The following is an 18,349-nucleotide window of genomic DNA, read 5'->3' as shown; positions in this document are numbered from 1 at the left end:
TTATGCAGGCATGTGCTGTCTGTCCAGTCTGATAGTCGTGTTGAACCACACTACCGTGGCACACATGACGGTGGACATCTGGCTAAGGTGTGCAGCCCACATGTACATCTTCTCATGCTATGCTGCCTGTGCAGCGGTGTCACATGTCTGTCTCTGGCAGGGCTGTCACAGGTAGGCACAGCATGCAGTGATGTGTGACAATGCTTACACCCTCCACTGTGCTGTACACTAGCACTGCACACACAGTACAGCACACATGTCATTTATCTACAGTGCCTGGGACCTGCCTCCATGCCCTACACGCCACACCTGCCAGTCCAGATTGTACACAGATCATACCTCCCAGTCACATACCTGGACTGCAACACACACAGGTGGGTGGTTCCCACACCACACCGTGATTTACACACATACTGTATTTTCCCATGACACATTGCATCATAGGTAGTCCATGTTCAGATACCCATGTTTGTGGCCACTACGCACATTGTGACACGCGACAGTGCAGACACTGTACACCACAGGTTACATGCCAGTCAGGGTGGCATGCTGTACATTGCACCTGGGACAGTTGCTACTGCTATGTATTGCCAGCAACACGACCTTCCCTAGTATGGACTCCCACGCACTCCACACATGCTTGGCCATGCAGTACACATAGCTGGGTGACACATTACACGACACATACCATACCTACACTACCCTCAGCATGCACCAAACCTACATGTGTCTGTATGCTAGGCCTACACACCTCCCCCCTCTGTTTGCTGAACATCCATGCTTACCATCCCTGCTAGCCACACCCTAAGCACACAACCATAGCAGCATGCATGGTACATACACACTACAGCCGGTATTACTGACATCCACTGACAGAGGTTGTTGAGGGCATGGCACCACGTCCAATGGACAGTCTATGTGCCTATGCCAACAGTGATCACAGTGCACTTCTGCTACATTTACACACTGGTAGGGACCATGCTATTCCACACTGAGACATGGTGGTGCTGGCATTTTCACAGACGCCACAGTGGTATTCCTGTTCCATGCACACGTGCTGTATGGGCACATGTGCAGGCTGTTGCACGGTAGTTTTGTTCACCTGTGTGTTGTGTGTCACTTGACAGTCATGGTGTGTCCTGCTGGTGCATGACATACCCACAGCTAGCTACCTACACATGACTGCCAGACATTGCAGTGTGGGCCCTCACGCAGTGTGGTGGTATGTCTCTGCTGTTTGACTACATCCACATTCAATGCAGCATACCACGGTCATGCAGGCATTGACGACACAGATGTTGCTGGCATCCTGCCTGCCAATGGGGTACCTACCAACAATACACACTCTCACTCACTACAGGGTTCCAATCCTTGGCTGGACATTGTATTAACCCTGTGGACACATACATAGTACTGGCATGCACATGTTATGTCTGGGAACACAGTCCCAATGTCACCTCCAACCACCGTAGTTGTTGTATCCCGCCAACCTGGCTGTTACATGTCTCTGCAGCAGCACACATCAGTGACTGCTAGCCCATTCATGTACGTTGTGCACCATGACCACCACACTACCACATCTATCACACTACACATGGATGGTACTGCATTGCACGTATGGGGCTGCATCTCTACACCCATGACTGGGCCATTCAGTATGGCACTGGGCCACATCTTGACATACATGCTTCACACACTCATTGACTACCTGCATGCCTTTCCTGGCACCCTTGTTGGGCTTCTGTGCGCCACAGAACACCACATCCCATGCTGGCCACCTGTCATATTATTGCATGGGTGGTTGGGGTGGTACAGAGGGTATCACATCAGACATGATCTGCTCTTTGCCCTTCAGCACCATTCCACTCTATGCTATTGACAGTGTACACATCCAGCATCACATCGCACCTATGTATCGGCATGTTACGCCATGTGCCTTCTGTACAGTTCACACAGTGGTGCAGGCATGTCATGCTAACTACAACATGTCAGGGACGTGTGGCATTGCACGCCTCAGACATGTGGCCCCTCATGCTCAGTATTTGCATACGCACACTACCTGCTGTCACACAGTACTGTACATGCCTACATATACCACTTCTACATACCTGGCAGCATTCTAGCTCATCCTACTCATGTTGCTGACACCCATACAGGTGTCAGTGTGGCAGATATATCATGTAGATATCATTGCATCAGTTACATCACACATAGTGCATACACATCACCTTTGCATACTGACAGTCATGCGGTGTGTATCACATGGATACTGTCCCTATACAGGCATATCACGTTGTACATGGTTGATGTACACACACATGGCCCACATGGTGCTGTGGTTGCCATATTACACCATAGTGTGGGTACACATGTGCAGGACTACACATTTCTGGACCGTATGTGTAGCTGATACCTTGGGTGCCCTTGTACCTGTGCCATACACACATGTACACGCAGGCCATGTTACAATAACACATGTGTGGTGTACCTTACACAATGGATACAACGTTACATGTCTCAGTATAGTCATGCTGTGCTCTCTACCCAGCTCAGACAGTTTACATATGCAAATGACAGTCATGTAACACATCTGTGCTCACCTAGATGCCACTAACACAGGGGTGTAATGTACTCTGCCATGGCCCATGTTCTCCACAGTACTGATGCATGTAGTACTCCTGCATGGCGTTTGCTGTGGGCAGGGTGCGAGGAGCAGTCCTGCATGTGTGCACACATGCCACATTGCTCAGCCCGGGCGCCTGTGTGACATCCACAGACTGGACACACACCATGCTGTGGGACATAGGTCCTGTGCACATCCCACAGGGGCACACTGTGTCACTAGTCATGTCATAGCTGCCTTGCTGGTAGGGTGACACAGACCCATGGTACCACCACAGCGGACGTACTGTATAGACATGACAGTTGACATCCAGTTCTGCCGTTCAGTGGACACTACCATGGGGGGGGGTATCAGTACTGTGTACATTGCACATGTGTTTACACACGGCACTGCTGGACATCATTGTGGCACACATTGCACCTGCTATGGAACGCTTGGACATGGTCACTTGCTGGTACCTCCATTTCGGGTACCTATTCTGCTACTACATTGTCCCATATGTGCAGGCCATACATATCTTGTGTATGTATATAACATTAGCCCATCGTTCCATCATGCATGCTATGCCTGTGATACTGTCTATGATCTCTGAACATATCCATCATGCCAGCTTTGCATTACACATACTTGACATAGTCGCCCCTACTGCGTGGGATAGGTGCACGTCGTGCGCACATTCCGTATGACATCGACGGTATATGCCCATGCACATGTGTGCTGTGACACTATACATAAATGTCCTATCCCCTGCTGTGGCACTTCAGTGTTGGATATCCACTGCCAGCATCGGCGTGGGTGGTGGCATTGTTCTGTGTTTGCAACCCCTATGGCAGACCTGGGGTAGGGTTATCACCTGTGCCACTTTGCAAGGGACAGTCCCTCCTTGGGCAGTTGTGTCCTGACAAACTTTATCACTAATGGCAAATGTCCTGAGATTGTGGGACATCACTATATCCCATTCTTATGTAAGAGTTGCATAACATACTTATTTATGTATGTACATTCCTAACTGTTACAAGACACACAATAAGCAACTGAACTGCTACAAGAATACACCTTTCTTTATGCAAAAGAGTAGAGTTCTAACCTTTGTACTGACCATGGGTATGTGTCCACCTGTAACATCTGAAGTGTGTCCCGACGGTTTCCCACTTTGGCCTTTTGAAAGGGTGGCAAGCCGCACCTGGGGTTATCCCGGTGTTTACATGTTGTCCCACTGCTGTGCACACGTTGTCCACAGTTGTTGGTATGCTGCGCGCTTTAGCATTACATATCCCACCTTACCGTCTCTCTGCCTGATGGACAGGTATCTTTACCTACACACACCGTTCACATACTGTACAGATTCGTCATACGTATCGTGCGTTACACACCAGTACAATTCGTGGGTTCGACATACCTTTCCGGCCTTTTGTTCTGCGTTCGACTCAATTCCCTTGATTCTCTTTCTCGAGTTCGTATGGGTTCGGTATGAACATACGGTTTGGATATCCAGGGAGTCTTCCTTATATTCGTCGTCGCCTGATCCATGTGGGTTAATCAGGCCAATAGCTGTTCCTCGGTGTGTACTTATGCGCATATCAGCGGTGATCCCCCTTCCTTTCGTTCGTTACGCGTCGGCACTAGGCCATGGTTCTTTCCTCGTGTGGCCGTTGGTTATTTGCAATACCTTAGTGAGGATGGTATGTATTGTATCATGTTTGTGTGACTGCATCCGCTATGTGTGGTGTCGGGTACATTTCGCTGTGGTGTTAGCCGTGGATTGTGTGTGTTGGGTATGGTATTGTGTTCGACATGTGGGTCCCCGTGTCCTGGCGGCGTCTGTCGATGGCGTTGTGCATTCAAATGTGTTACATGGCTGTTATTTTCCTGTACATAGCGAATGCATGGATGCATCAGCCGCTGCTAGTGTTCCCCATGAGCTTGTTGTGGGTATGCCGCTGTCATTCACTGCCTGTATGTGTTTGCTACGGTTTTAGCTGTTATCCCTTTGATATGTGCAATGGGGTATATCTGCGGATGTGGGTGACGGGTACGGAGTGTGAGTCTTGCATTTACACATACCAGATATGCTTGTGTGTGTGCTCCATCCCTGCTTGGGGAGCTGCGGGTTACCTGTCTGTTGTTCCGGGAATGTTTGTTTTGTTGATGTCGCCTGCTGTCGGTATCGCCTGCATGTGTGCTTCCTGCACGATTCCGCCTTCACATCGGTTATATATCTGCGGATGTCCGTCCGCGCCTACCATCCATTGGCACTTTGTCGCTGATAGTTACGGTGATTGTGGTCCTATACTTGGGGCGGACTGTATGCTACCGTAGCCTCCTATTCGTGTGCCGCTTGCTTACGCCACGGTCGTGGAACACACCGCGGTATTTACCGGACCGTAAGTGTTCACGATCGGTGCCGGATGGCACATTCAGATTTTCGCCGTACATGCCTGATGCTGTGTAACGTTGCCAACAGACCGTGTGGAGTCTACGTTATGGCCGCCATACCTACGGTCGTGGTTTGTACATGCGTCCTTTGCATCTCCGGGTTTGCTATGGCCCTGTGCAACACTTTGGAACATCTGCGCTTTGCATCATTTTACGCCGCCACGTGCATAGCCACTGAGGAGATGCCAGTACTACTTTGTGGGTACTGCTGTACATACGCCTATGGTTCCTGTACTGTATGCCTACGCCTGTTATTACACTCCGCCTGTGACATGTCACCTTCATACACAGTTTACACTGGCACACACATTACACACACACAGCGGAACACACGACAACCTCACCTCACACATACACATATTGCCGCCATGGCTGTCAACCTTCTATTTCCGGAGTGGGGAACACACACAGTAGTAATGTGAAACACATGGGCATAATGTGGAACACATAGTAATGGCATAGTGACAACTTCAGCTAAGTAGGTCATAGGTTGATTATGATATGCTGATTTACTTACAGTGAAGAACCTTTACTGACTTACTATGAGTACATTCTATTTACCAGGATGTCATTTATATACATTCCTAACAATGGATGTTTGAGAGACATTTTCAATGTGGAACTTGTAGGTACTGCGAGGAACATGAACTGTTTTACACCCCGAATGAGGTACGTTCCTCATAATGTCGTACACTTCACTGGTATGCTTTCCGCTTTCGCACCGACGGTTGAACACAATACCTACGTTGGCCGCATCGCCGGTGGCGGCGTGTATCTCCGCACTCATGTCCTATGGATATGACACGCACATATGTAGGGTTGCCACCTTTTCAAATGGCCAATGTGGGAAATTTTAGTAGAAACGTCTGATTTTGCATGCCAACACACCCACGGCCAGTACAAAGGACAGCGATTCACTTTTTTGACGGAATATGACGATGTAGCATTACAGTTGCTTATTCTGTTTATTATCATATTTAGATGTTTCTTCTACAATATAACTGTTTTGTGCAACTAATAAAGTAATTATGGGAAATGGTTTTGTCCTACAATCTCAGGACATTTGCCATTTTGTCAATGTTTTTGCAGGACACAACTGCCCAAAGGTGGACTGTCCCTCACAACGTGGGACAGGTGGTGACCCTACACATATCCCGTTACTGTACCGTGGACTGGTGACCATCCCGACACGCGGATATGTATTGATGCAGGTTAACATTTCCATGGCTGGCGTTACCTGCCCTGCCCACCCTCCAGGATAATCGGGTTGTCGGTCACTATGTTTAATATGTGGTGATTTCGCCTTACTTATCTGTGAACTTGCATCCCTGGGTTCCATATTACCCTGTTGTACTTTCTATCTGTGTATGCGTACATATATTTCTACATGTGTACTGATATGTATTTCCGTATCTGTGTATGCACATGCGTACATGTGTGGTCGACTTGCGGCGATAGTGGCAGCATATGGCTACGCCGTGTGCTGTTGAACCGGCGGCGTTGGTGTTGGCGTTCCATGCTCTGCTGGCTATTGGGTGTGCAGTGTTTGGCCGGTGCCTTTGTTGGAGTCACACATACGTCCGCACATACGGTACACATTACGGGCGGACATGTTTGTGTGGCGTCCATTTTACTGTGTGTGCAGGTCAGGAGGTGTCAGTCCATGGGGCCTACACTGTCAGAGTATGTGCTATGCGTTCCCTCTTTGCCAGGGCGTAGGCATATTGGGTACGCCTCTGTCTACCTACTGGGGCTGGCTCAGGGTGTCCGTGGCGCCGCACGCCCTGTGCCTGTGCTTGCCCTGGCAGTTGTGGCGGACTTGGTGGCCCTCCGGCATTATGTCCCTGCAGCAGCTGTTTCCGCAGAATCATATTGTGTAGCATACAACATACTATGAATATGTGGGCACTTGTGCCTGGAGAGTACTGCAAGGCTCCACCGGATGTATCCATGCACCGGAACCGTGATTTCAACATCCCGAACACACGCTCTATGATTATTCTCGTTTGTGCGTGTGCCTCATTATGGCGTTCTTGCATGTGTGTGTGTGCATTTCTGATGGGTGTCATCAACCACGGCTCCAGTGCGTAGCCAGCATCCCCCACAAGGTGACCTTGTGTGATGTCCCCACTGGCGAATACCTGGTACAGCTGTGAGGCATGCCAGATATGGGAGTCGTGGTAGCTTCCAGGGCTGCCGCACACACATCCATGATAATGCCCTGCGCATTGCACCACGACCTGGCAATTGATGGAGGGGTATCCCTTGCGGTTTATGTAGCGTCTACCCTGCTCCCCAGGTGGTGACTTGATTTCTATGTGCGTACAGTCTATCGCACCCAGGACCTCCGGTATTGTGCCACACGGTGGAAGCGGCGCATATTGCTAGCCAACTCCTCCTGAGATGTGGGGAACTTTATGTGCTCATGGGCATGTGGTAACATGGCATCCAGGAACTGGTGTAGTACCCTGGATGCTGATGCCTGTGAGATGCCCATTATGTCCCCGGTGGGCCTTTGAAAGGTACCTGTAGCCAGTATTCGCAAGCTCACACATACCTTTGTGTCCACTGGGATGGGCTCCCTCTGTTGTCTCTTGTTCTCAGGCGCCGGCACAGCTCCACTATTTGCTGTAACGTGTCCCTGTCCACCCTGTAGCGCTCTACTATCTCCAGGTCTCGCAGCCCCTGGTAGGTCACCCTTGGTCTGAACACTCTCCTTCTCCTGTGAGGCCTACGGTTGTTGTCGGCACCACCCTCCGCAACTCCGTCTGTCTCTGCCTCATACCTATGCATCACGGCCACGGCGGCACCCAGCATATACATGTTAAAAGTTCCCCGTCTGTTTACACCCTACGGTGCGGCGTTTGGGAAATCGCTGTGTGTTGTGCGCATTCACATTTATTACTGTTGTGCTGTATACCCGGTGAGGTCATTGGGTGTGTCTGTGCGGCCCTATCCATGGATTATTTCCGTGGTTTTACGCTTGCAGCTGCAACGGTACTGCCTGTAGTGTTACATTACAGTTGCCTGCATTGCCTTCGCCTGGCATCTTACATTACTGCATCCTGCAGGCACATGGCATATGATGCATTTTATCTGCAGCCGCAGTTATGCTACCTCTGTACTTGGCTGTGCTATTTCGGTTCTTTGATCTTTGCATTTCTACTACATCCCCTATTATCTTTGCTCTCAAATGCCTCCCTTTCCCGTTCTGCAGGAGTCTGCATGCAGACTTATCAGCTGACGGCGTTTGCCCTTCCTGCATTGATTGGTGTTAATTGCTCGTTACGGATACATTTACACTGCTTCCGCATTTCCTCGTATTCTCCGCATTACCTTCCTATATCCCTGGTTGTTGACGGTGAGGCCGTCACGACTGGTTTCGGGAACGTAGTCATCCTCGTGCACATGCATTTGTACGCGCATTCTGTACTGTCAGCGCATCTATTTCCTAACACGCCAGTCATGATGTTGTGATGTGCATTGTACAGCCCAGATTTGCTGTCCTCCAATATCCTTCCTCCTACGGTGGCACACCCCTGTGTGGTTGACATGTATCTGGTGTAGGCCACTCCTCGGTGTAGTACCGCTACGCCGTTGCTCCATCCTTACGCTGGCGCGTTTTTGCGATTCACTATTATCTGCCTCATTTGCATGGAATTGACTACTAATACCTGGTTACGGCGCGGACACCGCCTCCACTCCTTGACAACCATTGCGCTGGGGTTGCAGCTTTACATACATACTATGGTGTGTGGTGGCTGTGCAGCTGATTTGTGTTCTAATGCTCTTTTCGGACATTATCATATTATTTCATTGCTTTACAACTTCTGTGCACACATCCCGGGGTCTGCTGTTCTTTCTACGCGTGCCATTTATGTCATTTTTACATTTTGTGCATATTTTCTTTGGACATTCTCGGTGCCTTTCCACATTGGCATATTGCACCTATATGATACCTGACTTTGACAGCCTTCCGTTACTCCTCCGGTATGTTTGGGTAAATGTAAACCGCTTTTTGGTTTACATTGCCGTGCCCTTACGCTACGCCTGCGCCACTTCGTGGATCGCTATTGCCCTCATTTGCATGGTGCAATACCGCACACAGTGTGTTTTGCATACCTACGCCGGGGGGCGGAGACGGTCCGGCGCACGCCGGTAGTGCACGTGGAATTCATTCATACCTGAATCGCTCAGCAGCCATATTTGGCGTTATAACGCCAACGCTATGCGGGCGCCTGGCGCAAGGTTCATGAATCCCGGGGAGTATTTTCTTTATATGACACAATTTCGAAATAACTATATAGGAGTTTGTGAATACACATGTGAATGGGGTTAAGTATGTCGGGCATCTTGTTATCAGATTATTGTGTAAATATGTTTAGCTTTGTTAACTTTATTATAGTCCTTCTTAGGACTTTGCTCAAACTTTCTTTTGATACATGGGATTTATTGGTGACCAAGTACACACATCATACATATAGTTATCTATATCTTCCTTCTTTAGAGAAGTTAAGGTGGGTAGGCACTGGGGTGGGGAGGCGGGAAGATTTTGAGACTAAAGTTAATTCTATTTTGAATCATACCTTTATATATAATAATTGTTGTACTGAGACTAAGTTTTGCTTTTTCTCTTCCTTTTTATATTTTTTTTCATGCGCAAACATTTTATTCTCCTGCATTTCTTCTAACAGACCTTTGATAATCACATGACTAATTTATTAATAATTGATTCCTGGAATGTAAGAGGGATTAAGAACAAAGCTAATAAATCTTTACTATTTCATTTAATGTATAAATCACATGCTAATATATGTTTTCTGCAAGAAACACATATTCCTAGGGATGACTGGTACAAAGAAAAAAGCAAAAAATGGGTCAAAAAAATAATAGCTTCTGGTGACACTTCTAATTCCAGGGGGGTGGCTATCATAATTAAACAAAAATTTCAGGGGAGTATTATTGAAGAAAAACATGACAATGAGGGCAGATGGTGCTGCTTTACCTCCACCATACAAAATCTAGATAAACCACTTTTGGTGCTAAATATTTATGGTCCTTGTAGTCATCAACATTTTTTTATTCTACAGATACATAATATTCTCTCTTTTTATAAAGATCAGTATGTTATTGTAGGTGGAGACTGGAATGCTGTAATCAACCTAGTTATAGACCGCACTAGCTGTTCCTCTTCTTATAATCAACAAGCATCCCTTGCGCTGGAGGACCTAATATTGGACCATAATCTTATAGACCCTCTACAACTTACTAAATACTCAAACAAAAAAGATATATATACATATTACTCAAAATGTTATCATTCATGGTCAAGGTTAGATTTCTTTTTTATATCTACTTTTTTATCACAATTGTTATTAGACTTTAGTATTGAGCCCAAATTTCTTTCTGATCACTCTAGAATCTTACTAAAATTAAATATGGACTTTAATTCTAGACATACATTCAAACATAATAATTGGACTTTGAATAACAATTTGCTCTCTAATAAAGATATTAGCAAAACATGTATAGAAATAATTCAAGAAATGGAAAATAACCTAGATTTAACAGATATTCCCTATGATATACAGTGGGCTGCTTGTAAGGCTAGGTTGAGGGGAATGTTCACTGGTAAGGCTTCATACCTTAAAAGACAAGTTAATAATAAAGAAAGATCCCTAAAACTAAAGATTCAGTCTCTTGAAACTCAATATAGATTAAATTCGGACCCCTCATATTATGAGCAAATTATACAATCTCAAAAAGAACTTCTTTTGTTACATCAAAATAACCTCTCAATACTGGAGCAAAGATTACTTACTCTGAATGGGCTCAAGTACCCTCCAAAACTCTAGCAAGAATAATTAAAAAAAACTTTGACAGGCCTAAAATATCGCCAATACAATACAAAAATCAAATATATAACATGGACAAGGAAATTTTGCAACTTTTTACACTATTATATACTGATTTATATTCCAAAAATTCCAAACCTATAGTTAATTGTCATATAGTTTTCTAAGTTCTATAATGTTCCCTATGTTGAATGAAAAACAACATAACATTTTGTCAGCTCCTCTAAGTCTCCTTGAAATCTCGGATTCCATTGACAGACTCAAACCTGGTAAATCCCCAGGTCCAGATGGATTCACACCAGAATTTTTTAAATCCTTTAAGTCAGTAATTGCTCCCTTCTTGTTCAAGGTTTATAATTACATTAAAATAAACGACATAGCTGATCTCCATTGGAACACCTCAAAAACTATACTAATTTTAAAGAATAATAAAGACAAAACAGACCCCAATAATTACAGACCCATTTCATTAATTAATTTAGACATCAAAATTTTATCTTCTATTCTCGCTAATAGACTAAAGAAAGTTTTAACATCTATAACCTCCCCATACCAAACAGGTTTTACATCTCACAGACATGCATGGGACAACACTCTGACTATGGAAGCCATTATACACCTTACGGAAAATGATAATAACCCACTATATGCATTGATTCTTGATGCATTAAAAGCATTTGATAGAGTGAGTTGGGACTTCCTCTTTCAAGCTATGACCTGTTTCAATATTCCTATATCATTTATAAATTTAATCAAAACTTTATACAAAGAATCCTTTACCAGACTGTATATTAATGGATCCACATCTATCCCTATAAAGATTACTAATGGTACAAGACAGGGCTGTCCTTTATCTCCTTTTCTCTTCAATTTGTATTTAGAACCATTACTTTTATACATAACCTCACAGTTAGACGTTGCCCGTTCGATTCTCAGTTAAAGCGTCTACTGTGTGACGACATGCGTGAATGGGCGTTCCTTCGTTGAAGGTTGTGCGTTAGGCCCGGCAAGCCAGCATGTAAAACTCTACTGCCAATCATTAGCGGACCGGAGTTCCGCTGTGGCGACCCCTAACCGGGAAAAGCCGAAAGACACACACACACACACTTTTATACATAACACAAAATACATTCCATAGGATTCCTAAGGTCTTGAACACTAATTTACCTTTCTCAGCTTTTGCAGATGATTTAGTAATATACTTTCAAACACCTATCACAGATCTAAACAAACTTGTTAACTCTATTGAGAAATTTTCACTTGTGTCGGATTATCACATTAATCCCCAAAAAACTCATATTCTCCCTTTAAACCATCTGGCACATAAATCATACTTATTTCCTGAATCTCCTTTTAATATTACTTATGGGGTTAAATATTTGGGCATTCATGTCGATCAAAATAGCCTATCTACATTTCAAAATAACTTGAATAAAATATGGACATCAATAATGCTTGATATGCGTAGATGGGAACTACTTAACCTATCACTCTTATCCAAAGCTGCAGTGATTAAAATGAATATTCTCCCCAAATTTATCTACCAATTCAATTCCTCAGATCAAATCATTCCTAAATCCTTCTTCGATAGAGTTAATAAAGAGCTAGCTAAATTTTTGTGGTTTCCTAAAACAGTTAGGATTTCTTATCCTAAACTATCAACTTCTAAAGACAGGGGTGGTTTGGGTCTGCCAAATTTGTATCTCTATTATTTAATTGTTTCGGCCAACAAATTACTTTACATTTCTAGACTGAACAATATTAACTACAATCAGTCTCCAATTTGGGTTAAGCTATGGCATCAATATATTATTTCCAAAAACATTAACCCTGTTGCCATTCCATTCATCTCTATAGATATCATAAACACACTCAAAATCTTGAATTTCCTAAAACAAAAGATCAAAGCATTTCAGGAGTTACTGAAACTTGTCAAGCTTGATAATAGTCTTTATTTACTTCAACCACTTCACTTGAATCCCAACCTTAAATTATATAATATGCCATTTAATCTTACAAACTACCCTCTTATTAAAAATATGATTATCTGGGATCTCTTGAAATATAAAGATTTGTCCCTGGCTAATCTGCTGAAGATACTGAAAGTCAATTGTAAATATACTATAATTCTACGTCAATTAAGAGAAGTGGTCATGGCTAAATGCATTCTTAATTTGCCAAAAGAACAAGATCTTAACAATTTAGATACGATAATTAAAACATTATCACTCCCTGAGAAAATGCTATCAAAATCATATAATTTGTTAAACAAATTCATACAAGACTCATTATGTCTTTTTTCTAACTTCTGGGATAAACATAATTCTCAATTAACTGAGAAACAAAAACTCTTGGCTATTAGAAACACTTTGGAACACTCCCCTTTTAAGAAATTGATCTATACCCAATTGATGATAAATAATAACGCATATTATACCCCTTCCAAACTTAATAAAATCGATGCTAGTAAGTCTCCCTCTTGTCCTTGTTGCTCATTTCCAAAAGCTGACCTGCATATTTTTTGGCATTGCCACTATTCATATAAACTTTGGACTTCTTTGAAGGTAAGGTTACAGATAATGGGATATCACAAATCCACCTTATCCTGGGAAACAGCAATTCTCCACATACCCTTGATACATCTTTCTAAATTAGACACACATGTATTTATATTTATTTCCTCTCTCATAAAACTTTACAGTTCCAAAAACTGGCTTGATCGCACTAAATTGAATTGGAATGCCTTTAGAACAATGGCTTACTCATACATTTCTGCACAAAAAACTATGTTGAAGAGTCCCAAAAAAATGGCTTTAAATAACAAAACTATAGAGAAGGTCCTCTATATTATTAATAACGATCAATAGTTTTTACTTTCTTGTCTTAGTACACTAATATGATTTATTTACCTTCATATTTCATTTTCTCATATGAGTAATACTTTATTTAATCATTTGCACCTTGGTCACCATTTGTACATATTGTATATATTGTTGTTTTCTTTATTTTTCCACATTCATGAGTTGAAATGTACATCTATATGTTGTGTAACCTCAAATAACTCCTAAATGATTATATTTACAATTTTTTGATGCTTGTTGTTATGTTATATTTTATAATTCAATAAAGAGATTTTTGAGAAAAAAAAAAGAAGAATGTCCACAAGGTGAACTTCATCTTAAAATCTTTGTCTTCGTTGAAAATCTTCATCTGCTATATCTTGGTTCTCCAGCTACCTCTCAAACAGATTCCAGGTTGTGAAATGGCAATCAAACTTTTCTCTCTTTCTTCCAGTACAAACTGGGATACCTCAAGGCTCCATCCTTGGTCCCCTACTTTTCAACATCTTTATTAATGACCTCCATTATTCTTGTTCACTGTCTACTGTTATTCAATATGCTGATGACTCCACGATTATCTCCTGCTCTGACAGTATCACACACCTTCATACCCTCACCCAAGAATCCCCCCACTCTGTCGAAAGATGGTTTACTTCCCACCAATTACTATTGAACCCTAAGAAAACTAAACTCCTTCTATTTCTCCCTACCTCCCTTCAGCATCACAAATCTTCCTTCTCTGTCTGCTCCCTGAATAATACTAACATCTCATCTGAATCCCACACCAAACTCCTAGGTGTTATAATCGATGACCATCTCAAATTTGATCTACACACTCATCAGTGCATTAAAAAGACCCATAAAAACTAGGTCTGGTCTACAGACATAATAAATACCTTACAAATGCCTTCAGACTCTCCCTTGCACAAGCCTTTCTACTCCCCACACTGCTCTATGCTGTCCCTATTCTCACACACCTCCAATGAAATATTCTCACTAAACTAGAACTTACCTATAACAAAATAGCTCAATTTGCCTCCAACCTACCTTACTGCACCCACCATTGCAATGCCCTAAGAAACCTGCATTTGCTAGAATTTCATCACCACATCCTAATACCATAACTTATCTTGGCTTATTCAGTTTTACATCAACCTTCTTCCTGTCCCTCTCTCTCTGCACTCTCATCCAGTCCTGTACTCCCAAACACTCCATAGCTTACAACTGAACCTATTGCAAGTCTACATGCCTAGCAAAAACATTGGTAAATTTCTTTATATCTATTCCATCGCAAATGCCTGGAACAAACTACCCCACAATGTCAGATATATCACTGACTCTAAAATCTTTACAATAGCAATTAAAGACTACTTACATAAATCTTGGTCATGCACCTGCCATGGCCCAACTTAAGCTACCCTCCACCACCACAGAATGCTGCCCTATTAGCAACTACCATACTAGTCCTTTCACAAGCTTCCTGCCTGTTCTCCTTTCTATCCAGCTTTTACTCCATACTCTGTTCTTCTACTTCTCTTCTACTCTACACTCTATAATTATGTACCTTAATTCTCTTTCACCTCATATACTCACTGCAATTTGTCTTACTAAATGCCCCTATAACTGATCATATTTTGTTATTTACAAACATCTATGTATATGCCCATTAGCCTGTTTTTCATCCCTGATGATAAATCTCTGATTAACTTGTACTTTTATCTTCTACAGAATGTGTTTCTTATGTAAAAAAAAAAACTAAACTAGTTAAGGCTGTTTTTTTTTCTTCTCTTGCAACAACTGTCTGTATTAATGAATGTTTAAGTAATGTAATGCTTGAACTTTTCTCCTCAGGTCTCTGCTGAAAAGGGACTTTGCCCAGTCAGACCAACCTGGTTAACAAATGTCAAATAAATAAATAAATAAATTGCAATGTTACCCACTACAGTAATTTGTTTAGCTATAATACATTTTGACCTACAATTATTATTATTCAAAAATTGCTGTAATGTTTTTTTTCTTTTCTATAAGTGATTTTGAATTAATTTCTAGTATTTGTTTATTAAATTAATGAAATCACCCATGTTCGAACCGTATGTCATAATAAAAGATAAAGGAAATTTTGAATCATCTACCTGTGTTTTGTAAGACAATAAATTATTTCTATCCAAATCTTTGACTGAATCATACACTCTTGAAATTTATTCATATTTATATCTTCTACTAGTAAACTTTTGTTTCAAATCATATGTTTGATATTCAAATCAGAATTATCAAAACAAATATGCCTAATCTTAAAAACTGAGATTTTAGAATATTCGTAGCAACATGTGTTGGATGACAACTTTTCATTTCCATTAAAGCATTTTATGAGAAGGCTTTCTATAAATAGAAGTATTAACTAATCCACCAGCTAATTTAACAAGCTGTACTTCCAAAAACATAATTTTAGCATGAAAATATTCAGCCCTGTACTCCAAACTCCATTTATTTTTATTTAAATATTGTATAAACTTATGATGTTCACTCAAATAAGATTTCCACACTATCCAGCAATCATCAATATATCTACACCACATATGCATGAAGTAGATAAAGAAATTGTGGCTAGTATCATAAATTAACATGCTTTCAACATAACGAGTCTGTATTAATGGGGGAGGGGGGCAAAAGAAGCTCCCCATAACTGTGCTTTTTACTCATAAATAACAATCTTGCTGATAATAAAAAAAAACTTTTTTGTCAAAGCATGTTCTATCAAGCATAATAAAAAGTATTAAAACCTAGTGGACATATTTCTGCAACTTTCAACCAGTGTTCCACAGGTATTAGTGTAGCTCAATGTGATATGCTTGTATAACACGATTTCACATCCAAAGTTGCCATATACCAATTAAGTTCCATTTGGCAATCGTCAGTAACTTGTAAAATTTGAGTAATATCTTTTAAATGGGATCTAACGAGGGCTAACAATAGTTTTAAACATTAGGTAAGAAAGTCGAAAAGGGGTTCAGTCAAGGAACCTTTCCCTGATACTATTGGTTTTCCAGACAGTTTTCTTAAATCCTTATGAATTTTCAGCAACATATAAAACTGTTGCATCTTTGGATCATTAACCTGGAAATATCATAATGTTTTTTTAGAAATAACTTCTTCTTCATATGCCACTGTCAAAAACGATCAATTTCAAGTATTTTAAAGTGCGATCCAACACCAGCTTAGAATAAAATCTAACATCCAATAGTTGTGTTAAAGCTTCATTATGATACAATTCACTGTCCCAAACAACTACCACATCTCCTTTATCAATTTGTTTAAATACCCCATCAGAATTTACCCATAATGCTTGCATCATTTGTTTCGGAGCCATTGTCAAATTATTAAATTTACTAAACTTGTTTTGCTGATTAAAATGCAATTCTTTAATCAAAGTTTTTTTTTTCAAATGCTCCAACACATTTATTAGAGGGTGGAGCCAAATTGGAAGCTTTAAATTTTAAGTCATTATTATTATACTCAAATTTACCCTTAAAGAACAATTACAAATTGATCAATCTGCAAAACTCTTCCACATCTTCAACTAGCTGAACTTCATATACCATTGCTGTAGGGATAAAATTCAAACCCCTCTTAAGTAAAGAAATAGCATTAGCAGAGAGTACAAAAGATTAATTCAAAGTGGATTGTTCATCACTTGTTGCAACACAAGGAGGGCTGTTGTCAACCCTCCCTCCTTCTTCCACACCACAACTCATACTGTTTGCTGAAATCCCCATGACTTTAGACCCACATGATATTTTGAGATGATTGTTACATAGATGCAAATGTGTACCAAAGCCACTGTATTTTTTGCTTGAACTATTTTGTAAATGATACTTGGAGCTTTCCTCCACAGGAGGCCCAAGACCCTGTATTGTACTTTCTTGCATGAACTGTATTGTAAAACATACTTAGAGCTTTTCTCCCCGGGCCACCGCTGAAAAGGAACCTGTGTCCAGTTGGACTATCCCGGTAAACAAATGTAAAATAAAAAAATAAAATAAATAAATTCCCTTTTCTGAAAGAGGAGGCTAAAGGAACGACAAAGTCTGGTGCTGAAGTAACCTCTCCATTCTATGTAGTACTAGTCAAATCAGTGGAAACGGAATAATTCTACTTAGAAAAATGCTTATGTTTGTGTTGTTACTTAAGCAAACAACCATACGCTCCGCAAGGATGGCATGCAGGGTCAAGCCAACAATGTAAACCACCAATGACCAGCAAAACACGATAGTGAACACGCAGTAATGAAGAAATAATGATTATTTATTTATAATTCCTTCAAATCTAGACCGGTTTCGGCTATTCAGTTTATTGTATTCATTGATAAAGGCTGAATAGCCAAAACCGGTCTGGATTTGAAGGAATTATAAATAAATAATCATTATTTCTTCATTACTGTGTGTTCACTATCATTTTTTGCTGGTCGTTGGTGGTTTACTGTGTTGTTACTTACCCTCGAATTGTTCAATTATTTCAACAAAATGCACTGCCTTCTTATAATTATGCTAAGAAAATTGTTTGTTATTCTTAAAATCATTAAGGTCTATCTTATAATT

The sequence above is a fragment of the Protopterus annectens genome, chromosome 1.part1 (assembly GCF_019279795.1).
Source record: "Protopterus annectens isolate FY-2018-M chromosome 1.part1, PAN1.0, whole genome shotgun sequence".
Classification (NCBI taxonomy): Eukaryota; Metazoa; Chordata; order Ceratodontiformes; family Protopteridae; genus Protopterus; species Protopterus annectens.
The sequence above is the reverse complement of the archived record's forward strand: the minus strand, read 5'-3'. Positions refer to the sequence as shown.